This window comes from Acinonyx jubatus, chromosome B1 (assembly GCF_027475565.1).
Source record: "Acinonyx jubatus isolate Ajub_Pintada_27869175 chromosome B1, VMU_Ajub_asm_v1.0, whole genome shotgun sequence".
Lineage (NCBI taxonomy): Eukaryota > Metazoa > Chordata > Mammalia > Carnivora > Felidae > Acinonyx > Acinonyx jubatus.
The window spans coordinates 14866555-14890879 of record NC_069382.1 but is presented as its reverse complement, the minus strand read 5'-3'; the positions used below and the strand labels follow the sequence as shown (position 1 = coordinate 14890879).

Genomic DNA, 24325 nt, shown 5'->3' with positions numbered 1-24325 from the left:
CCAAAGAATTAAAATCAGGATCTTAAAGAGATAATAGCACTCCCGTGTTCCTATTCCCAATAGCCCAGATGTGGAAACAACCTAAATACTCAATACAAATAAATGGATAAAGAAAATGTTGCATATCCATACAATGAAGTATTATTCTGCCTTTAAAAAGAAGGAAATCTTGAAAAAAAATATGTGACAGCATGGATGAACCTTGAAGACGTTATGCTAAGTGAAATAAACCAGTCACAAAAGGACAAATATTGCATGACTCCACTTACATGAAGTACCTGTATTTAAATCAGTCAAACTCATAGAAGCAGAGAGTAGAATGGTGATTTCCAGGGGCTAGAGGGAGGGGAAAATGAGGAGTTGTTAATCAATAGGCATCAAGTTTTTTATGCACGGTGAACAAATTCTAGGGGTCTGCTGTACAACATTGTGCCTACAGATAGCAATACTGTAAAATACACTTAAAAATCTGTTAGAAGGGTAGGGGCACCTGGGTGGCTGTTGGTTAGGTGTCTGACTCTTGATTTAGGCTTAGGTCATGATCTCACAGTTCATGAGATCAAGCCCTGCACTGGGCTCTGTGCTGACAGCATGGAGCTTACTTGGGATTCTCTGTCTCCCTCTCTGTCTGTCCCTGCTCTGCTCACATGCTCTCTCTCTCTCTCTGTCAAAATATATAAATAAAAACTTTAAAAAAAATCTGTTAGGAGGGTAGATCTCACATTAAGTGTTCTTACCATAACAGAATTTTCTTTTATTTTTTTTTAATTTTTTTTTAACGTTTATTTATTTTTGAGACAGAGAGAGACAGAGCATGAACGGGGGAGGGTCAGAGACAGGGAGACACAGAATCCGAAACAGGCTCCAGGCTCTGAGCCGTCAGGACAGAGCCGGACGTGGGGCTCGAACTCACGGAGTGCGAGATCATGACCCGAGCCGAAGTCGGCCGCCCAACTGACTGAGCCACCCAGGCGCTCCCAGAATTTTCTTTTCAACATCGTATCAATGTCCTTTCACATCTCCAATGTCTGGTATTCTTTTGAAAAGCTGGATATGAAGTAGCAATCTTTCAGTCTGTTATTATTAATATTATTATTACTATTATTATTAGAGTGGATAATTATCAAGTGCTCACTATGTGATAAGCTTTCTTCAAAGACCTTTACAAATATTATCTCCAACCATAAGTGTTAGGTAGTATTATTATCCCCTTTTTATAGATCAAGGAGTGGAGGCACAGAGAGTCTAAGTAACTTGACCATGGCACAGCAGCAAATAATCGACAGAGCGGATGCAAATCCAGGGAGTTTCCTTCTATTATATGAAATTCAGTATTTTTCTATGTTCATTCTGTTACAAATATACCTGTTTCCACAAGGGTTTTGAAGCTATTTAAAAAACATTTCAGAGTTCAGCTGTTAAATAAGGGACGAATTCAACCAGCATTTGATGAGGACCCACTAAGTGTGTTAGCACTGTGAGACACTTAAGGATGATACAACCATGAATAGGCTGGAGTTAATTCATCCCTAAATCACTGAACAGCTTATAACATGAGGCAGAAAGTGATAAATGTTCAAAGAGAAGAGCTACAAAGTGCTACAAGAATGCAAATGTGAGTAGGCTTATCTCTCTGGGTTGTGGAAGGATTAAGGCATGACCAAGAAGAAGTCACTTTGCTCCTGGGCTAGGCCTTGAAAGATGGGTAAGGTTTTGACATTTGGAGACTGAATTTTGAGGTCCTGGCCTTGTCAATCAATAGATTGTACTCATACATATTTTTATATCTAGCAAGATTTACTCTTGTACATTTTTAAAGATAATTTATTAAGCACCTACTGTGTGCTCTGTGCTTAGCTAGGCACCAAGGATACAGGGAACATATGACACAGTCTCTGTTCTTGAGTAACTTACACTCTAAAATAGGAAACAGATAAGTATATAAATATATTATAATGTGATAGGCATACGCAGTGAGTAATCGCCATTTTCTATTCTATTTTATAGAATATTAAAGTACTTCCTCCCTCTTCCTAAAAAAAAAAAAAAAGCCCATTACATAAACCCAGAAAAATTTTCAGTGTATAATCCTCATGTTGGTCAAATATTATTTTGTAACTATTAGAACAGTCCAGACTCTAGGGAAAAAATTCCATTATTTTTATAAAAGGTACCATTCACAAATCTCAGAAAAGAAAATAAAGTTCTATACTAGAGGAATAAGATAGCATCTGAACTGTTCTCTTAAAGCTATTAAAGTTCTAAAAATATCTCATGGGCATAAAACCCCAAGTATATGCCAACAAATCCTCATGATGCAAAACTGACAACTTTCCCATCTCCTTTATTATTACTACTTTTTTTTTCTTAAGAGAGACAGACTGCGAGCAGGGGAGGACAGAGAGAGGGGAAGACACAGAATCTGAAGCAGGCTCTAGGCTCTGAGCTGTCCGCACAGAGCCCAACACGGGGCTTGAACTCACAAATCATGAGATCATGACCTGAGCCGAAGTCAGATGCTTAACCAACTGAGCCAGCCAGGCATTCTTCCCATCTCCTTTTTTACAAAAGTTTCCAATTCAGTGTCTTCCAAGACTACTCTTTTTTTTTTTTTAATTTAATTTTTTATTTTTTTTTAATTTACATCCAAATTAGTTGGCATATAGTGCAACAATGATTTCAGGAGTAGATTCCTTAGTGCGCCTTACCCATTTAGCCCATCCCCCCTCCCACAACCCCTCCAGTAATCTTCAGTTTGTTCTCCATATTTAAGAGTCTCTTATGTTTTGTCCCCCTGTTTTTATATTATTTTTGTTTCCCTTCCTTTATGTTCATCTGTTTTGTCTCTTAAAGTCCTCATATGAGTGAAGTCATGATTTTTGTCTTTCTCTGACTAATTTCACTTAGCATAATTCTCTCTAGTTCCATCCACGTAGTTGCAAATGGCAAGATTTCATTCTTTTTGATTGCCAAGTAATACTCCATTGTATATATATACCACATCTTCTTCATCCATTCATCCATCGACGGACATTTGGGCTCCTTCCATACTTTGGCTACTGTTGATAGTGCTGCCCTAAACATGGGGGTGCATGTGCCCCTTCAAAGCAGCACACCTGTATCCCTTGGATAAATGCCTAGTAGTGCAATTGCTGGGTCGTAGGGTAGTTCTATTTTGAGTTTTTGAGGAAACTCCACACTGTTTTCCAGAGTGGCTGCACCAGCTTGCATTCCCACAAGACTACTCTTGATAGCTGCATATTTCCAATTGTGTAGTGCAAGCAAAGGAAAGGCAGAAAGGCAGGAAGGGGCCTAACATTTGTTAAATGCCACCTGCTGTAAGGACCAGGCACTGCCCATGGCATTTGTGTTTATTCTCTTTGATCGTTGCATCAACCATAATATGTAGATGTTAATCTCTATTTTACAGACAAGGAAATTCAAACTCTGGGAGAATACATAATCTAGCCAAAGTCATGCAGTTTATATATTAAAGGCTGGAATTATAATCTGTGTGATTACCAAATCCCACTCCACCATGAAGTTCCTTATTTTATTTTGCAATCAGTGTAACTGGGATATTTCTGCCCTAAAATAATAAGTAGGAATACTGGTCTCTATATTTCAACTTAACATCCATGGGTATGCCTTTAGTATTTGTAGGTGTCATTACATTACAACAACTGGCTTTTATTTGAATAGCAGGCATTATACTACATAGAGATTTGTGATATTCTGGTCTAAACTGAATGAAAGCTGTTAGGTTCTTTAAGATTAACCTGCTATGTGGGATGCCTGGGTGGCTCTGTCAGTTATGTGTCTGACTTTGGCTCAGGTCATGATCTCGCTGTTCCCAGTTCAAGCCCCATGTCAGGCTCTATGCTGACACCTCAGAGCCTGGAGCCTGTTTTCAGATTCTGTGCCTCCCTCTCTCTCTCTGCCCTTCCCCTGCTCATGCTCTGTTTCTGTTGCTCTCAAAATAAATAAATATTAAAAAAAAAGATTAACCTGATATGTAATTTTAAAGCAACTCCCAGACATTGTCAATTTTACCAAAAAAAAAAAAAAAAAAAAAAAAAGACTAACCCAGTATGGTATCATAAAATAGAAATAAATTGAATTGCTATGGAGTTGCTACTTCTGAATTTAAAACTAGACAAGATGAAGCAGATCTCTATAGTTTTTACTTAAATAATTCATTTTTTAATGTTTATTCATTTTTGAGAGAGAGAGAGAGTGCGAGCACAGGACGGGCAGAGAGAGAGGGAGACACAGAATCTGAAGCAGGCTCCAGGCTCTGAGCTGTCAGCACAGAGCCCTAGGCAGGGCTTGAACTCACAAATCATGAGATCATGACCTGAGCCGAAGTCAGACGCTTAACTGACTGAGCCACCCAGGCATCCATTAGTAATGCATTTTTTGATCAAACAACATATATGCTTACGTATGGGCAAATAAAACCAACCTTAAAATACTAATTTCATTTCCTCTGCTATTTTTTGAAGGAAAAAAAGAAGAAAAAAGATGATGCTGATCTACTATTAGGCAGCAAAACAATGTTTCAGGAAAACCAAGTGACTTGAATAAAGAAAATTCTCAAAGATGAGTAGGTCATAAACCTGCAGACAGCATGGCACAGCAATCAGTGTGTTCAAACTCCGGCCGTATCAACATGCTAACTTGAAGACTGAGGCATATTTAAAAGTAATTGTATACTCAGGGGCATGGAATCTGGAAGTCAGCAGACTGCTTCTATGAAGAGTTTCTTTGTTACTTTGTTCTTTGTTACTCTACAGTCTTCCAAAAAATATCTAAGCTCAAACTGCTTAGTTAGCTTTTAAGAGTGTGACTTTGGGGGGAAAAATATGTATGTATGTGTGTATATATATATGTATATATATATACACACATACATACACACACACACACACACACACACACACACATATACACACACATACATATAGCACCATACTTATTTTGTTTTCTTTTCCTAAAAATACTGTAAAAAGCAGGAGGAGCCAAGATGGCGGAACAGCACAGAAGTTTTTTTGTGTGTCTCGCGTCCATGAAATACGGCCAGACCCACACTAAACCATCCTGCACACCTAGAAAACTGAGTGGAGGATTAAGACAACAGTCTGCACAACCTGAACCACAGAATTCAGCAGGTACACAGCGCAGAGTGGTGAACTGGGGGAGAGAGAAGCCACGGAGGGCAGGGAGCTTTGTGTGGGGAGAGAGGACAGAGATGGGAGTGGGGGGGAGTACAGGAAAAGCACCACCATCCCCCCCCCCGACAAAACAGCCGGAGAGAAAGTGGAAAAGCGGAAATAGCCGCAGGGACTTAACTAAAAAGGGAGAAAGGAGAACGGAGAGGGTTTAAATTCCATTAAGACTCTATAAACAGGGAGACCGCAGAGCCTGAAACTCCGCAGCTCCATATGTGGCCGTGCTCTGGTGGGAAAGGCGAATCCCCAGGAGCAGGGTGAAGTCTGGGGGGTCCTCAGGTCACATGGGGAGAGGCGGTTCCCCTGCTGGGAGGACATTCGGTAGAGGCTGTGTGGCCACCCCACAGGCAAATGTGCCAGCGGAACCCTTCAGAGATCAGATTTTCAGGTGCTGGAACAAGGCCATTAAGGGTGAAGCCTGGTGCCAGATGTGTGTTGTGATTTTCCATAATTCCCAAAACGCTGCTGCTACACGACTGTGTGAGCTTTTTCTGGGGCAAGCTGGCACCCAGCCTCAGTCTCTGGGCATCGGCACCAGCACGATCCTGCGACCATTCCTGGGTGCAGCCGGCAGCCGGCCATTGCTCAGCGAGACCCTCCCCCAGAGGATCCGAGCGGGTCACAGCCGCAGTCCCTCAGAAGTGAGGGGTCAAGAAACACAGCCGCATCTGAAATAAAACTCAGGAGGGAGGTGCCGCCTGGCAACCTGCTGGGCAGCGTAAAACCGGGTAGTATAGGAAGCCGGAGATGAAGGGTGGGTGTGTGACTGCTGATCAGGGAGGACAGAGTTCCGATACTACAGACTGGGTAGCTGGGTGACGCCATTTTCACCCCCCCCCCACATGAGCATACACGCCTGCGTATTTTCAGACCACAATGCTATGAAACTCGAAATCAACCACAAGAAAAAATTTGGAAAGGTAACAAATACTTGGAGACTAAAGAACATTCTACCAAAGCATGAATGTGCTAACCAACAAGTTAAAGGGGAAATTTAAAAGTACATGGAAGCCAATGAAAATGGTAACACCACAGCCCAAAACCTCTGGGATACAGCAAAGTGGTCATATGAGGGAAGTATATAGCAATCCAGGCCTTCCTAAAGAAGGAAGAAAGGTCTCAGATACACAACCTCACTTTACACCTTAAAGAGCTGGAAACATAACAGCAAATAAAACCCAAAACCAGCAGAAGACAGGAAATAATAAAGATTAGAGCAGAAATCAATGCTATCAAAACCAAAAACAAACTAACAAACAAACAGTAGGACAGACTGACGAAACCAGGCGCTGGTTCTTTGAAAGAATTAACAAAATTGAAAAACCACCAGCCAGCTTGATCAAAAAGAAAAAGGAAAGGACCCAAATAAATAAAATCGAGAATGAAAGAGGAAAGATCACAACCAACACAGCAGAAATGAAAACAATAATAAGAGAAAATTATGCAATTATACACCAATAAAATGGGCAATCTGGAAGAAATGGACAAATTCCTAGAAACATACAAATTACTAAAACTGAAACAGGAAGAAATAGAAAATGTGAACAGACCCATAACCAGTAAAGAAATCAAATTAGTAATCAAAAATCTACCAAAAAACAGAGTCCAGGGCCAGATGGCTTTCCAGGGGAATTCTACCAAACATTTAGGGAAGAGTTAACACCTATTCTCTTGAAGTTGTTCCAAAAAATAGAAATGGAAGGAAAACTTCCAAACTCTTTTTACGAAGCCAGCATTACCTTGATTCCAAAACCAGACAAAGACCCCACTAAAAAGGAGAACTATGGACCAATTTCCCTGACGAACATAGATATAAAAATCCTCAATAAGATATTAGCCAACCAGATCTAACAATACATTAAAAAAAATTAGTCACCACAAGCAAGTGGGATTTATACCTGGGATGCAGGGCTGGTTCAATATCCGCAAAACAATCAATGTGATTCATCACATCAATAAAAGAAAGGACACGAACCACATGATCCTCTCAATAGATGCAGAGAAAGCATTGACAAAATACAGCATCCTTTCTTGATAAAAAAAAACCCTCAAGAAAGTAGGGATAGAAGGAGCATACCTCAAGATCATAAAAGGCATATACAAATGACCCAACACTAATATCATCCTCAATGGGGAAAAACTGAGCTTTCTCCCTAAGGTCAGGAACAAGACAGGGATGTCCACTCTCGCCACTGTTATTCAACATAGTATTGGAAGTCTTAGCCTCTGCAATCAGACAACACAAAGAAATAAAAGGTATCCAAATCAGCCAGGAGGAGGTCAAACTTTCACTCTTCACGGATGACATGATACTCTATATGGAAAGCCCAAACGATTCTACCAAAAAACTGCTAGAACTGATCCATGAATTTAGCAAAGTCACAGGATATAAAATCAGTGCACAGAATTTGGTTGCATTCCTATACACCAACAATGGAGCAACAGAAGAGAAATCAAGGAATCAATCCCATTTACAATTACACCAAAACCCATAAAATACCTAGGAATAAATCTAACCAAAGAGGTGAAAAATCTCTACATTGAAAACTATAGAAAGCTTATGAAAGAAATTGAAGAAGACACAAAAAAATGGAAAAATATTCCATGTTGCTGGATAGGAAGAACAAATATTGTTAAAATGTCAATACTATCCAAAACAATCTACATATTCACTGCAGTCCCTATCAAAATAACACCAGCATTCTTCACAGAGCTAGAGCAATCCTAAAATTTGTATGGAACCAGAAAAGACCCCGAATAGCCAAAGAAATCTTGAAAAAGAAAACCAAAGCAGGAGGCATCACAATCCCGGACTTCAACCTGTATGCCAAAGCTGTAATCATCAAGACAGTATGGTACTGGTACAAGAACAAGACACTCAGATCAATGGAACAGAATAGAGAATCCAGGAAACAAAAAGCGAAAATGAACTTTTGGGACTTCAACAAAGTAAAAACCTTCTGCACGGCAAAGGAAACAATCAGCAAAACTAAAAGGCAACCAATGGAATGGGAGAAGATATTTGTAAATGACATATCACATAAAGGATTAGTATCCAAAATCTATAAAGAAATTATGAAACTCAGAACCCAAAAAAACAAATAATCCAGTGAAGAAATGGGCAAAAGACATGAATAGACACTTCTCCAAAGAAGACATCCAGATGGCCAACCGACACATGAAAAAATGCTCAACATCATTCATCATCAGGGAAATACAAATCAAAACCACAATAACATACCACCTCACACCTGTCAGAATGGCTAACGTTAACAACTCAGGCAACAACAGATGTTGGCGAGGATCCAGAGAAAGGGGATCTCTTTTGCATTGTTGGTGGGAATGCAAGCTGGTGCAGCCACTCTGGAAAACAGTACGGAGGTTCCTCAAAACATTAAAAATAGAACTACCCTACGACCCAGCAATTGCACTACTAGGTATTTATCCAAGGGATACAGCTGTGCTGTTTCGAAGGGGCACGTGCACCCCAATGTCTATAGCAGCACTATCGACAATAGCTTTCCAAAGTATGGAAAGAGCCCAAATGTCCACTGATGGATGAATGGATAGAGAAGATGTGGTACATATATCCAATGGAGTATTACTTGGCAATCAAAAAGAATGAAACCTTGCCATTTGCAACTACATGGATGGAACTATAGGGTATTATGCTAAGCAAAATTAGTCAGAGAAAGACAAATACCACATGACTTCACTCATATAAGGACTTCAAGATACAAAACAGATGAACATACAGGAAGGGAAGCAAAAATAATATAAAAACAGGGAGGGGGACAAAACAGAAGAGACTCTTAAATATGGAGAGCAAACAGAGGGTTACTGGAGGGGGTGTGGGAGGGGGGATGGGCTAAATGGGTAAGAGGCATTAAGGAACCTACTCCTGAAATCATTGTTGCACTTGGATGCTAACTTGGATGTAAATTTAAAAAATAAATTAAATTTAAAAAAATAAGCTATCAAAGAAAGAAAGAAAGAAAGAAAGAAAGAAAGAAAGAAAGAAAGAAAGAAAATAATTGTGGTACACTCATACAGCGGAATTCTACTCAGGCAGAGACATGATGAATTTCAAAAACATGATGTTGAACAAAAGAAGCCAGATGCAAAGAAAGTACACAGTGTGTCCTCCCAGTCTCCCCACATCCTAGAAGAGAAGAAACTAACCCACAGAAACCAAAGTCAGAGAAGTGACGTTCAGTGGGAGACCAGAAGACAGATGGAGGGGAGCTTCCCGTGCTGATGGATTTGTTCTCTTATCTCCATCAGAGGGGCAGTTACCCAGATGTACACAAATGTAAACACATGTTGCTCTGCACACTTAGGATTTATTGTTTTACTGCATGTAAATAACACCTCAGTAAAAGTAAATACATAAAATATAAAACAGAGAAGCAGTGACCACACATGGCAGGTGGTAACAGTGGAGAGTGGGAAGGAAGGGAGGGTTCAGGAGAGGTTCTGTGGAATCATCTTATTTATCCTCTCTGAGCCCCACCTGCAAAGCGGATATAATAACACGATCTTTGCCGAACTGTTGGAAAAAATAATAATACAAAAAATAAAAATACTGTAAAAAGCAGCAAAAGCTCTTGGTGGATTCACTTGCATGTAATATTATTAATTCTTTTATTTGTTGTTGTTTTGCTTTGTAGTAACCATAAGGCTAACTGCCACACTATGCCACACTTCTAATGGCTGCTTTTCTTATTGCCTTCCCTCCAGGGGACTTGACTCTCATTAAAGTGAAAAGGGACATGAACTGAATTTTCATAGAGTTCCTGGACAAACTGCAAGAAAGACACAGGCAGAAGAGACATGGTACGGTGATGTAAGAGTCAGGGGAAAGACAGGAGGGCAGAGATTTTGCAGGTAATACTTTATAAAAGATGTGCATGGCTAACTTATGGAATTTTGGCTGCAACTTCCAACCAGAAATATGGATGGTTCACTAGGCTGGCATGTAAAGAAGCAAAAATCTGCCAGCCCAAAATGTGTCTCTTTGCATGTGGATTATTTTAAGCTAAATACTTTTTTGTTTTATTTTAGAGAGAGTGCGTGAGCAGGGGAGAGGGGCAGAGACAGACAGGCAGACAGAGAGAATCCCAACAAGGCTCCATGCCCAGCACAGAGCCCGACACAGGGCTCGATCCCATTACCCTGGGATCGTGAACTTAGCCGAAACCAAGAAATGGACGCTCAACCAACTGAGCCACCCAGGCACTCCTAACCTGATTATTATTATTTAAAAAAATTTTTTTGTTCATTTATTTTTGAGAGAGAGAGAGGGAGAGACAGAGCACAAGTGAGAGAGAGAAGGAGACAGAGAATCCAAAGCAGGCTCCAGGCTCTGAGCTGTCAGCACAGAGCCCGACGCGGGGCTCGAACTCACAGACTGCAAGATCATGACCTGAGCTGAAGTCAGACACTTAACTGACTGAGCCACCCAGGCACCCCTGAGCTGATTATTTTTAAGAACAGAGAAGTCAGGAAGAAACTTTGACCTTTCCCCTAACTACCTAAAAATTTGTTTAGATAGAGGACTGGCTGGCTCCAGGAAGGAAGGCACTACCACAGACAACTACAGTATAATATGAAGAAAGTATGACAGACTGGGAGGAACCTAGCAAGGCCTATTTGATCAAAGTCCTTTCTATGTCCCATTGTTTCTGGATGGCCCCACAAACATGTTTCCTAAACATTTACTCTTTCCATTCTTTCTGTGAATTACGCCTCTTCCCCCTGAAGCCGCAGGCCCCTACCCCCTTCTCCCTAGTTCAGAATGACATATGTGCCTTGTTTTGCCTGATTGTCTTTGGATCGCTCACGTTTACGTGGACTCCTCATACACACATAATCGGATTTGATTTTCTCCCGTTCATCTGTCTCCGTCAATTCAATTTCTTAGACCAGTCAGAAGAACCTTGTAGGGTACAGGAAAATTTCCCAACCTCATAGGCGCCAACTCCCCTAGTCACCGTCATGCTAACTACATAGAAGCTTTGCCGGAATAAAATAAATCTACAAATCACAGATGTTCCATAACAGATCTATTTTAGTACATTCCCATCATAAGTCTTCCCTGGTATCGCTAAACACCGCAACGAACACCTTTCAGATCAAGGGTCCCACATCCTCCTTGCCCCAGGTTTCCTATTGCCACCACTTCTGCTTATGTGGCAGGATCACCACTGTCTAATAATCACACAGAGCGTGGCATCTCACACTGGGTGAAGTCACTTCTCTCCTGGTTCCCGGCTTTCTTGAGTGGACATAAGTCTGTGCCCTACCGACGAGCAGGGGGAGAGTCTGAACAGAAGTGCCTTGTTGATCAGGCTGGCGACCTAACTGGCAAGTAGGTCACATCAGGCTGGTTATCTTGTCCTCAGTGGAAATATTTCTCATCTGCCCGGGAGAGCTGCAAGCCATCTAGAGACCTTCAGAGGCAAGCAATAATCACTATTGACTTTCCTGCCACATCCTATCCAGTATCCGGGTGAAGCGGTGCACTTGTGAGGCAGCAGAAGGTCTATGTACCTTGGGAGTAGCTTTTAATTCTCGAGAGGCAGCACAGGGATGGGGTAGTTTGCTCTTAGTAGAAATGCCTGGAAGATAAGGAATGAAGGAAGCAGACCCTAAAGGGAGATGTGTCTTTGACTGTCTATCCAGAGCCAAAGTCTGAAGGAAGGCAAAGAATATGACCAGGAGGAAATTCAGCTGATTCAGCCTAAAGAGGAGGCCTTTCTCTAGACGGGGACCCTCACAGGGTAAGACTTCTGTCAAATCTCCTGAGGAGATGGTAGGAAGGTGTGAGCTTCTGCCTTAAACTTTCACACCTAGAGCAACTTGCCCTCATCAGCAGCGGGTAGGTAGAGGGGAAACTAACTTGAATATAGGTATGAATTTCTTAGAAGAGTGGGGTATAAAGGCAGTTGTGATCCAGAGATCAAAGTGTCCAATAGTCTAAAATGAGCCTACAGCATCTTAAAGTTCACATTAAAAATCTTTTCTTAATGTTTATTTTTGAGAGAAAGAGAGACACAGTGCGAATAGGGGAGGAGCAGAGAGAGAGGGAAACACCGAATCTGAAGCAGGCTCCAGGCTCTGAGTTGTCAGCACAGAGCCCGAAATCAAGACCTGAGCTGAAGTTGGACGCTTAACCGATAGAGCTACCCAGGAACTTGAGGCATGATGTTTTTAAATTAAAAACTGAAAGTTTTCTGACACCCAAAGCACAGGCAATAAAAGAAAAAGAGAGAAAAAACTTCTGTGCACCAGAGGACATTATCAACAGAGTGGAAAAGGAAACCCATGGAATCTGAGAAATTATTTGCGAATCATCAATCTGATAAGGGATTAATATCCAGAATATATAAAGAACTCGTACAACTCAACAACGACAACCGAAAAACCAACTACAAATGGGCAAGGGATTGAACAGGTACTTCTCCAAAGAAGATCTGCAAATGGCCAAGAAGCACATGAAGAGATGCTTAACATCACTAGCTACTAGGGAAATGCGAATCAAAACCATAATGAGACACGACTTCACAGCCATCAGGATGGCTATTATCAAAAACAACGATGTAACAAGTATTGGAGAGGATGCGGTGACATTGGAGCACCTACCACACGGCTGGGAGACACGTGAAGTGGTGTAGCCGCTGTGGAAAATGGCATGGCAGTTCCTCGAAAGAAGAAAGGAAAGAAAGAAACAGAATTACTGTATGAGTCAGCAATTTCACTGCTAAGTATACACACAAAGGAACTGAAAGGACAGAGTTTCAGTTCGGGAAGATGAAAAAATTCCGGAGGTGGATGATGGCGGTGGGTTATACGGCAGTGTGTGAAGGTACTTCATGCCCCCGAACTGTATACTCAAGAATGGTTAAAGTGGCACGTGTTATTTACGTTTCACCATGATGAAAAGCTCGAAGACTTTGAAAACTTACAAGCTTTAAAAAATTAATTAAAGGAAAAGTTCGTGAAAACTAAATCAAAAGTAAAACCTACAATTCATTCATCAGTCCCCATAGCCACGTGCCACGTGTACAATTTCTGCTCTTTCTGGTCATTACACTGACTGTGAGCAGCCATCTGTGGCCTTTTGGCTGGCTCATCAAAATCACCTTGGATGAGCATCATTTCTTCTAATTCTCCTCCTCTAGCCCACCAGCTACTTCCTACGTCCCGCAGACCACACCTGCCGGTTATTGAGTGTTGCTCTGCCCCTCCCCCACTGTCCTCTGGTCTCTGTGTTTTCATTCACCACCTCCTGCTGCTCTAGGCTCAATCTCTATGCAGTTGGACATGTGGGTATTGCTAACTACTGACCCGGATAAGCAAGAAACACAATTCAATAGACGTTTGCTCTTTGCAGATGATCCCGGAACAGGAGAGCCTTGGGGTGGCCCGTCCATATCCATTTATTCGCAGTGGCATTGCAACAAACGTTTTGTGGCTGGGGATTTCAAAGAAACGGGATTTTATTAATTTATGTGCTGAACCAGCATTACAACAGTTCATGCAGAGTTTGCAAGTGTTTGGGTTGTGAGCATGGACAACGTGAAACACTTAACGAAAAACTTTCACAAAACTATTTCCAGCAGTTTAGCTATGCGAGAATAACTTTCATATGACGATACCCTGAAAATAAAATCACTTTTTACTTAAAGCTGCTCGTCTAGTTGCTGTTTTAAACTTTATCCCAAGAACAGAGATGTTACTCAGTAAAATGAAACTGCAGCCTTCTCAACAGCAAGGTTCACTAATAAATGTTTTCTGGTGATGATTTTTTTTTAATTTTTGAATTTATAATGATTATTATAAAAGTGGTTGTTGATAGTATCACTATAATTTACTTTCTAATAGAATGAGTTTTATTTTTAAATGTAAGAGCTACAGGTCTGATAATATTAGAATTTATTTTGTGCCATTTCTATAATGATGCCAGGAAACTGTCTTCTCAGCAGTACTTTTCAATGTTTCAGATTATTAACAAATTATCTGTTTTAAAACTACGGCATTAAAATATACCCTCAATAAACTATTATAGCGTCCAGGTCTTTGAAGTTTGTATAAATAATGATGATGTAAACATTTTTCTCTACAAAGTAAAGTTTAAATTTCTACCAGAATAGAGGCCTTCTTTGATTAGAAATGTAAGGGGCGCCTGGGTGGCGCAGTCGGTTAAGCGTCCGACTTCAGCCAGGTCACGATCTCGCGGTCCGTGAGTTCGAGCCCTGCGTCGGGCTCTGGGCTGATGGCTCGGAGCCTGGAGCCTGTTTCCGATTCTGTGTCTCCCTCTCTCTCTGCCCCTCCCCGCTCATGCTCTGTCTCTCTCTGTCCCAAAAATAAATAAAAAACGTTGAAAAAAAATTAAAAAAAAAAAAAAAAAAAAGAAATGTGATTCCCAGGGGCATCTGGGTGGTTTAGTCGGTTGAGCTTCCGACTTCAACTCAGGTCATGATCTTGCAGTTAGTTCATGGGTTCGAGCCCCATGTCGGGCTCTGTGTTGACAGCTCAGAGCCTGGAGCCTCCTTGGGATTCTGTGCCTCCCTCTCTGTCTGCCCCTCCCCCACTCACGCTCTGTCTCTCAAAAATAAACAAACATTAAAAAAACAATTAAAAAAAAAAGATATGTGATTCCCAAATTGTGAACCAAAGCACCCCCGGGGTGACACGGCAAACTCCAGAGGCACTGTGGGCTATTAAGGTGTTGGGGACACAGGTATCAGTTGGACACCACATGAACTATGTCGTTTAGACCTAAGTAGTGAATAAAGACAATTGTGAGGTGTTTTGTTATGTTTTCTTTTTTTTGTTTTGTTTTGTTTTTTTGGCCGCAGGGCTGCAGGAATCAGGGAAATTTGGGAATCTCTGGATTAGAAAGATTAGTGGCCACAAAATACAAGATAACCGAGAAGTCCTTATGCAGTATAACCCTGTTGTTTTACACATGAGAACACGGTTCAAATCTGAAATCTGTGGTGGGTCCTAAACACTCAGCCTCCTGGCTCTCTGGTCAGGGCTGTAAGTCAAAAGATCTGATGAACGTGAAGTCCGTTGAGGCTTCCATTCTTCCGCTGCCCCTCTGCCTCACTGCTTCCTGGTCAGTAGACCCAAACTGTGAAGCCCCAGCTTGACCACCTCCCAGCTGAACAGCTCCAGCCAAGTTCCTGACCCTCTGTGAACCCACACTTCCTCATGGGCAAAATCAGTGGGATGATGATAACTGCTAACAAGAAAACAGAATCACTTCCAGAATCAGTAGAAATAATGCACTTGAAAAAGCCTTGTAAACTGCCAAGCACTTTATAAATTGTTTTTCACCAAACAGTATTTAAGCATCTATGTTACAAGCACTGGGGAGACAAAAAAGGAAATCAAAATCACCTCTGCGTTGAAGAGGCTTCTCTCTCTGGCAGGGGAGAAATAGAAATGATTATAATAAAAATTGATTCACGTTACAATGGTGGTAATGACCAAGTACAAGGTGAATAGGGAAGAAGGTCCTCCTGAGGGGGTCAGGATGTCCTGGCCGAAGAGACAGGGCCTTCAGTCTGACTCAGAGAGTGAGTAAGTAATGGACGGGGGAGGGAGAGCAGGCCACAGAGGGGGAACAGCCGGGACCAATGAGAGAGGTGAAGGACTGGACTGCCTTCTGGATATGGCATAGCACTCAACAGGGCTGGAGGGAGAAGGACAGGAAACAAGAGATGAAAGGTTACAGATGGGAGACTAAATGCGTGTGCTGGATCTTGGTTGTTCAGGGCCTGGCACTCCTTTCAAAGGAGTGGACGTTACCCCGAAAACCTTGTGCAGTGCACAGCTCCTCCTCCCGGCCTGCATCTCAGATGGAGGCTCTGTAAATCTCGCCTCTTCAAAATTGACAGCAATACCTTAAGTTACTGGCACGTGGGTTTCATTTTCTTCGTGGCCATTTAATTCTGTCACGCATAATGTCCCTAAGTGAAAGTCACTTTCCCGTCTGTCACATTCACTAAGACATCGAGCTTTGGTGACGATGCCTGTCCTCACTGAAGCCCTACGAGGAGGCGCCCTCGCACCCTTCCACATTGAACGCCAGTGGAAAAAAGGCCTTTAGAATGGAATTCCTTCACGATCAAGGGACCTCAGCTTTTGTGTGGGTTCCCTCACAATGTGTCAAGCAGGTAGCCCCATTACCCGTGTGGCTCAGGCCCACAATGTCACAAGTGTGGGAGGATCACAACCCAGAACGGGGATGCAGTCACGTTTTGGGCAGCTCTCTCTGCTGAACATGCACAAGGCCCTGGGGTCCCACCTGTCGAACAGACTGACCTTTGAGAAGTCTGGCTCTTTCCTCCAGAAGCGAACGGGCTCCGCGGAGGTCCCCGCCGCCGACTTGGCAGAGCCTTCCGGAAGGCAGAAGCTCCTCCTGCGTCGGGGCGCCAGAAGGTCAAGCTCCCGGGGTGGGCCGCAGGTCACACGCATGCGCACTCACCTCGCCGCGTCTCCGTGGACGTTCTATTAGCTCACGTCACCGCAAGAAGGACCAGGAATAGTAGGAGTATTTTGAGACAGAGAGAGACCGTAGTCATATAGGTTTTATTTTATTTGTTTATTTATTTTAAAATGTTTGCTTATTTTTGAGTGGGGGAGGGGCAGAGAGACAGGGAGACACAGAATCCGAAACAGCTCCAGGCTCCGAGCTGTCAGCACAGAGCCCAACTCCGGGCTCGAACCCACGAACAGCAAGATCATGATCTGAGCCGAAGTGGGGCGCTTAACCGACTGAACCACGCAGGCGCCCCCATATGGCTTTTATTGTAGCCTATCGTTGTAATAGTTGTGTTTTATTATTAATTGTTGTTAATCTACTGTGCCCATTTTATAAGTTAAGCTTTATTACAGGTATGTGTGTACAGGAAAAAACAGTGTATGTAAGGTTCGGCACTATGCATGGCTTCAGGCAGTCACTCCAGGTCTTAGAATGTAGCCCCGATAGAACAGGGGGGGACTTCTGTACTTGCCCCGACCTCGGCAAAGCCTGGCTTCCAGAGCCTGTCAACACAGAGATGCTCTCTTGTTTTCTGTCTTGATCTCACGTTTGTTGCTTCCTCTCAACATCACACAGTTGCTTTGGTCAGGAGTGACTAAGCCATGGGTGGATTCAGGTCTCAAAATCCCTGGGATGAAACGGGGTTCAAACGGAACCAAGAGGTGGCACGTGTCCCCCCAGTTGAAGGCACCCCACAGCACAGCATGAGGAGGTACAGGCACCTCACTCCCTCCTACGCTGCAATCAGACCTGATAACAAGCCTCTGTGGCCGGACTCTAGCAACTCTAGCAATAATCATTATTTATTCACTGCTTATTATTCTTCTATGCCAGGTGTTACAATAAATGTTAATCCTCATAATCCACCTGTGCATTAAGTTCTAGTGTCACCTTTGAACTAAGTTATAATATTACCACCACTTGAGGTAAGGAAACTGAAGCTTGTAGAAGTTAAAGTTTCTCCCAAGTCACATAGGCTGAAGTGGCAGAACTAGGACTTGAACTCAGGTCTGACTCCAAAGCCCCACGTCCTCACTGGAGGGATGGGAGCAAGAAGAGAGGTTCTGCAGGAAGACTCCAGGGTCCTGACACTCCTATATGTGTCCAGTATCAGTGTGTTTGTCTCTCTTGATCCAGGATAGATCAGTGCTGATGGTTTTAAAACTCCTAACTGAACCAGTCAGAATATACATAGCAATTAGTCTCAACCCAGTAACTTGACCTACATTGCCTTATGTCGCCATTGATACTTGAATGATAATCAGCTACTTTGACATCATGATTGCACTTGCTTCTCTAGAACTGAAATAGGTTAATGTACTTCTTGAACCCAACGTGGTGATTTAAAAAGGTCGAGTACATACAAAATAAGACAATGTCCATTGATGATACTTCTGTATTGAAAGTTCTTGGTCAAGTCTATGTCAAATTCTTCTCTGAACAAACTTAGAACTCTCTATGGCTTAGAGGAGCATGAAGTCTGCTGTTCAGGGGTGTGTTGAACTGGCTTAGACTGGCTTATGAGAATGAGCTGTGTTTACCCCTTGGGAACTCTGCATTCACTGAAGTCCTATCAAATGGCCAGGACAGAGGTATTTATCTGTGTGTGTTAGTTTCCTAGGGTTTCCTTAACAAAGTACCACAAAGTACCATAATTGAGAGTTAATTACTATGTCATATGTTTATTAGTTATTATGTAGCATTCTTTTTTTTTTTTTAATGTTTATTTTTTGAGAGAGAGAGACACACACACAGACAGACAGAGTGCAAGTAGGGCAGGGGCAGAGAGAGAGGGAGACACAGAATCTGAAGCAGGCTCCAGGCTCGGAGCTATCAGCACAGAGCCTGACACGGGGCTGGAACTCACGAACCATGAGATCATGACCTGAGCTGATGTTGGATGCTTTAACCAACTGAGCCACCCAGAAGCCCCTATAGCATTATTTTCTTAACCAGTGTAATGCTGTAAGTAATTGATAGCATAAAGGTAGTATCAGTGATATACATGTTCTGTGTTCTCTTACAGTTCTGGAGGCCAGAAGTCAAGGTGCCAACAGAGCTATGCTTCCCCTAAGATTCTGGATGGAATCTTCCTTGCCTCTTCGTAGCTTCTGGTAGTGGCCATCGATCCTTGGAATTCCTAGTCCTGTAGATACATCCCTCCAGTCTCCACCTGTGTGGGCCCTGGCATTCTCCCTGTATGTCTCTCTGTGTCTCTTCTCTTCTTATAAGGCCATCGGTAATATTGGGTGAAGCCTCCACCCTACTCCAGTATGACCTAATCTTAACAAATGACATCTACAATGACTCTATTTTCCAAATAAGGTCACATTGGGAAGTACTGAGGGTTAGGACTTAAACATGTATTTGGGGGATGCAATTCAACCCACAACACCATGGAAATCAGAAAATGCTACAAATTAGGGCTTTTTGTTGTTGTTGTTTGAGTTGGTTTCCAGCATATCAGTGTGTCACATGGCATCAAGAGAGGGCCACTCGCCTCAAATATCACTTTTCCATGGGAGTTTTCATCAAAAATTTCCTCATACTCCAAATAGACTACACCTCCCTGACAGAGTAAGAATTAAAGTTGGAAGCGTGCTAGGTGAGATTTGCCAGCCATTTATTAGCCCTTTAAAAATTTCTTGTATGGGGGCGCCTGGGTGGCTCAGCCCAGTGAGCGTCCGATTTCGGCTCAGGTCATGATCTCGCGGTCCGTGAGTTCGAGCCCCGCGTCGGGCTCTGTGCTGACAGCTCGGAGCCTAGAGCCTGTTTCGGATTCTGTGTCTCCCTCTCTCTCTCTCTCTGCCCCTCCCCCGTTCATGCTCTGTCTCTGTCTCAAAAATAAATAAACGTTAAAAAATTAAAACAAAAATTCTTGTATGTATTTCCATTATTAAAAAACATTGAAAAATACAGAAGAGTGGAACGAGAAGTTAAAAAGAAGTCATTCCAAGAAGACCTATCACTTTCAAATTCAAATTCAAATTTTCAAATTCAAAGTTTGAATGCTTTGTCCTCTGATCCTCATGCTTTTTATTTGATAAATTTTAAAGATGAACAAGTAAGGGGCACCTGTGTGTTCCACCTCAGTCGGTGAAGCACCCAACTCTTGATTTTGGCTCAGGTCACGGTCTCATCGTTCATGAGATCGAGCTCAGTGTCGGGCTCTGCGCTGAAAGCCTGGAGCCTGCTTGGGATTCTCTTTTTCTCCCTGCCCCTTCCCCCCACTCCAAAAATAAACACATGAACATTAAAAAAAATGTATGAATAATAATACCTGAAGATAGCATCCCAGTTATAAAAATCGCACAATAAGATTAAGCAAAATCTGTCTTGCCTGCCACCCCCAAGATCCCAGTCCCCTCTCTGGAGGCAGACACTGTCATCAGTCTTATGTGGATTCTTCCAGACCTTTTAAAAAAGTATTTTTATGCATACATTTTTTGTTCATATGAGTGATACAGGTTTTTTTGTAAACATAAACCATAGCATGCTATGTATTTTATCCCCCAGCTTACTTCTCCCCTCTGTTCTTGAGAATTTCTCAGATTTCACTTGTTCTGTTTGATTGCTGCAATATATTTTTACTCTATAGATGTGCCATAAATTATTTTCCTAATGCCAATTTTTAGGTTGTTTTCAATCATTCAGGGTTATAACCAAGAAGCAATGAAAATCCTTATACGTGCCCCTTTGTGCAAATGTCCAAGTTGTTTCTCTAGGATAAATAACAAGAAGCAAAATTTCTGAGTTGAAGAATATTTAAAATTTTAATATCATGCAACTTTCCTTGAAAACAATACCAATATACTTTTCTACAGACAGTGTAGAAGAGGACCCGTTTCTCCACATTCTAATCCATATGGGATATTCTATTCTAAAACTCTGTCTGGAAAACATGACCACAGCTTCTGCCCAGCTGGTGGGATTAATAGTTCTCAATGATTTAGGGCACCTGGGTAGCTCAGTCGGTTGAGCATCTGACTCTTGATTTTGGCTCAGCTCATGATCTTACAGTTCGTGGGTTCAAGCCCTGCATTGGACTCTAGGCTGACAGCGTGGAGCCTGCTTGAGATTCCCTACCTCCCTCTCTCTCTGCCTCTCTCTCTCCTGCTCATGCTCTCTCACTCTTTCTCCCTCAAAAATAAATAAATATTGAAAAAAAATAGTTCTCAGTGATTTGAACCCAGCCTTTCCCTTCCTTAATACAGACTATTGAGAGTTAACTCTGTATTATGTACTTAGTAGCTATTTACCATGTCACATTTTCCTAACCCATATAATAATGCAACTAATTCAAATTATAAAGACAACATCAATACCACTAACGATTATTAAATAATTGAAAACTCTACATGGGACTCTGTCCTTGTTTGTTTATATCTAAGTTTCAAAAAAAAATTCCAACTTTCTCTTTTCTGAATTTCCTAGGTTTTATCCAATTTCTCTGATTAACAACCTTATTCTTCAGCTCCAACTGTATATTCTTTGATTGTAGGTTCAAATTCCCAGATGGTCATCTTACCAGAAGCCATTCCTCCCCTCCCCCTGGCAGGAGCTTATCAATTAGGTTAAAGCGCAGTCCCAATAAGATTAAATTAACTGTGTCATCTAAGTAGTAAGCCGTCTCTCTTGTGATAGCCTTCTTTTTAATGTCACGAGATGAAGACCTTCTTGTCAAAATTTATTAAGATGTTTACATCTGCAATGTGCTCTTCAACCTCTAAACTAAAGAGAATTGTCTGGAATCACAAAACATGTTTTTATAAGAAACCATACCAGCTTATGAAAGGCAAAACTAACATTTTTCTCTTAAGGTATAAATGGTGGCACCGAATACATTTTCTTCTCTCCTTTGTTTTCCAAAGGTTATAAAACTGAGAACAGTTTTTGTTTTTTGGGGATGCATGTTATGATTGGTTATCTTATTTTCGTGAGCGATTGATGAAACAATTTATAATAATGTATATTTAGAATCTGGCTAGCCCTAAGCCTGCAGGATGGGCCAGGAGGCTAGAGATCCAGGGAAGAGTTGCAGCTCAAGTCCAGAAGTAACCTGTTGGCAGAATTTCCTCTTTCTTTAGGGAGGTTGGTCTTTTTTCTATGAAGGCTTTCAACTTATTAGACAAGGCCCATACAAATTATGGAGGGTAATCTGTTTTATTCAAAGTCTACTGATTTAAATGTTACTCTCATCTGAAAAAATACCCTTGCAGAAACATCTAGAAAAATCTTTGGCCGGATATCTGGGTACCATAATTGGATACGTAAAATTAACCATAAGAGATGGCTTCAGTGGTGAAAAATAATGCTAATTCTACACAAAGTTTCTTTAGGAAGGTAGAAGAGAAGACATCCTAATTCATTTTATAAGAATAACATTACTCTGATGCCAAAAATAGAACAAGGCTTTTACCAAAAAAGAAAACTACAGACCAATATCCCTCATAAATACAGACATAATTATCTTGTACAGAATATTAGCAAGTCAAATCCAGCAATTAATAAAAGGGATAATACATCGTGACCAAATAGAGTTTATCCCGGGAATGCAAGGCCAGTTTGGCATCTGAAAATCAGGCAACGTAATTCGCCATGTCAAGAACTGAAGAAGAAAAACCACACGATTGTTTCAATAGATGCAAAACAGCATTTGGCAAAATTCAACTCTCGTTTATGATAAAAACTATGAGAAAATGAATAGACGGGAAAATCCTCAAGTTGATAAAGGGCATCTATAAAAAATCTATAGTTAACATTATATTTAATGGTAAAAGACTGAATGCTTTGCCCTAATATAGCAACAGACCAAGGACATCCACTCTCACAGTTCTATTGAACAATATACTATACTGAACAATACAGCTATTGCAAAAAGGCAAGAAAAACAAGTAAAGCACATATGCTGGAAAATAAGAAATAAAACTGTTTCTATTAGCCAATGACATGATTTTCCATGTAAAAAATTTTTTTTAATCTTTAAAAATCTACCGGAAATAATAAATGAGTTAACCAAACTCACAGGATGCAATGTTAACACACAAAACCAGTAACATTTTTGCATACACACAACGAACAGTTAAATATTAAAGTTCTTTAAGTGCCATTTACAATAGTACCAAAACATGAGATATTTAAGTATGAATCTAACAAAACATGTAAGATTCATATACTGAAAACTATAAAACATATGAACGAAGCAAAGAAAACCTAAATAAATGGTGAGATATATAATTTCAAGGAGAGGGAGAGGGATAAGGAAGGAAAAGAGGGAGGAGGAGAGAGAGGAATTACAAAGATTTGGTTTATGCAGTTGTGAGGGCTAGCTAAGCAAGTGCCAACCCCAGGGGGATGGCAGTCAAGGTGGAAGATCACAGGTTGGGACTAAAAGGCAGGGCAGGGGAGGAGGGCTGGGCTAAATGGGTGGTGGGCATGGAGGAGGGCACTTGTTGGGACGAGCACTGAGTGTTGTATGTAAGCGATGAATCACTAAATTCTATTCCTGCAACCATTATTACACTAACTTGTGAACTAACTTGTATGTAAATAAAAAGAGTAAAAGGTGTGGTGGACCAAAGCTCTTGTCCATATGCAGAATTTCTTTTTTTGTTAATTCAAAGACCCAATATTAAGAGTCGATTGTCCTACACTGATCTATAGATTCAACACATTCCCAATCAAAATCCCAGCAAAATATTTTTTTGTAGAAATCAACATTTTCTAAAATTTTTATAGAAAGTGTAAGAACAAGAATTGTCAAAGCAATTTTGAAAAAGAGGAGAACACGGGAGAACTTACACTGTCTGATTTCAAGATTTATTATAGAGCTACATTAAGCATGACTGGGTGGTATTGGCATAAAGATAGATAAGTAGATCAATAGAACAAAACAAAGTTCATGAATAGACCCAAACATAAATGGGCAGTTGATTATCAACAAAGGCAATTCGGTGGATAAAGTATAGATTTTTTAACAAATGGTGCTGGAACATTTGGATATCAATATGCAAAAACAAAAACAAAACTGAAATCCTTGATCTGTACTCCATACTCCACACAAAAATAATCCTCAAAATTGATCACAGACCTCAATGTAAAACTTAAAACTCTAAAACTTTCAGAAGAAGAGATATGAGAAAAGCCTTGTGATCTTGATTCGATTTCTTAGATATGACACTAACAGACTAGTCCATGAAATAAAAATTAATAAATAGAACTTTATCAAAAATTTAAAGGTCTGCATCTTGAAAGGCACTCTAAAGGGGGCGCTTGGGTGGCTTAGTTGGTTAAGGGTCCAACTGCAGCTCTGGTCATGATCTCACGGTCTGTGAGTTCGAGCCCTGTGTCAGGCTCTGTGCTGACAGCTCAGAGCCTGGAGCCTGCTTCGGATTCTGGGTCTCCCTCTCTCTCTGCCCTTTTCCTGCTCGTGCTCTGTCTCTTTCTGTCACTCAAAAATAAATAGGCATTTTTAAAAAATTGAAAGACACTCTAAAGAAAATGAAAAGAGAGGGGCGCCTGGGTGGCGCAGTCGGTT

At 41.3% G+C, this 24325-nt stretch overlaps 1 long non-coding RNA gene across 1 annotated transcript; it reads right to left on the bottom strand.

The window, feature by feature from the left end:
• Nucleotides 1–9565: 9565 nt before the first annotated feature.
• Nucleotides 9566–17579, bottom strand: LOC128314322 (uncharacterized). Its single transcript, XR_008295834.1, has 3 exons — nt 16569–17579; nt 13581–13707; nt 9566–9780 (listed from the first exon to the last, which is right to left on the bottom strand). It is a non-coding gene; the product is annotated as an uncharacterized LOC128314322 (long non-coding RNA).
• Nucleotides 17580–24325: the final 6746 nt, after the last annotated feature.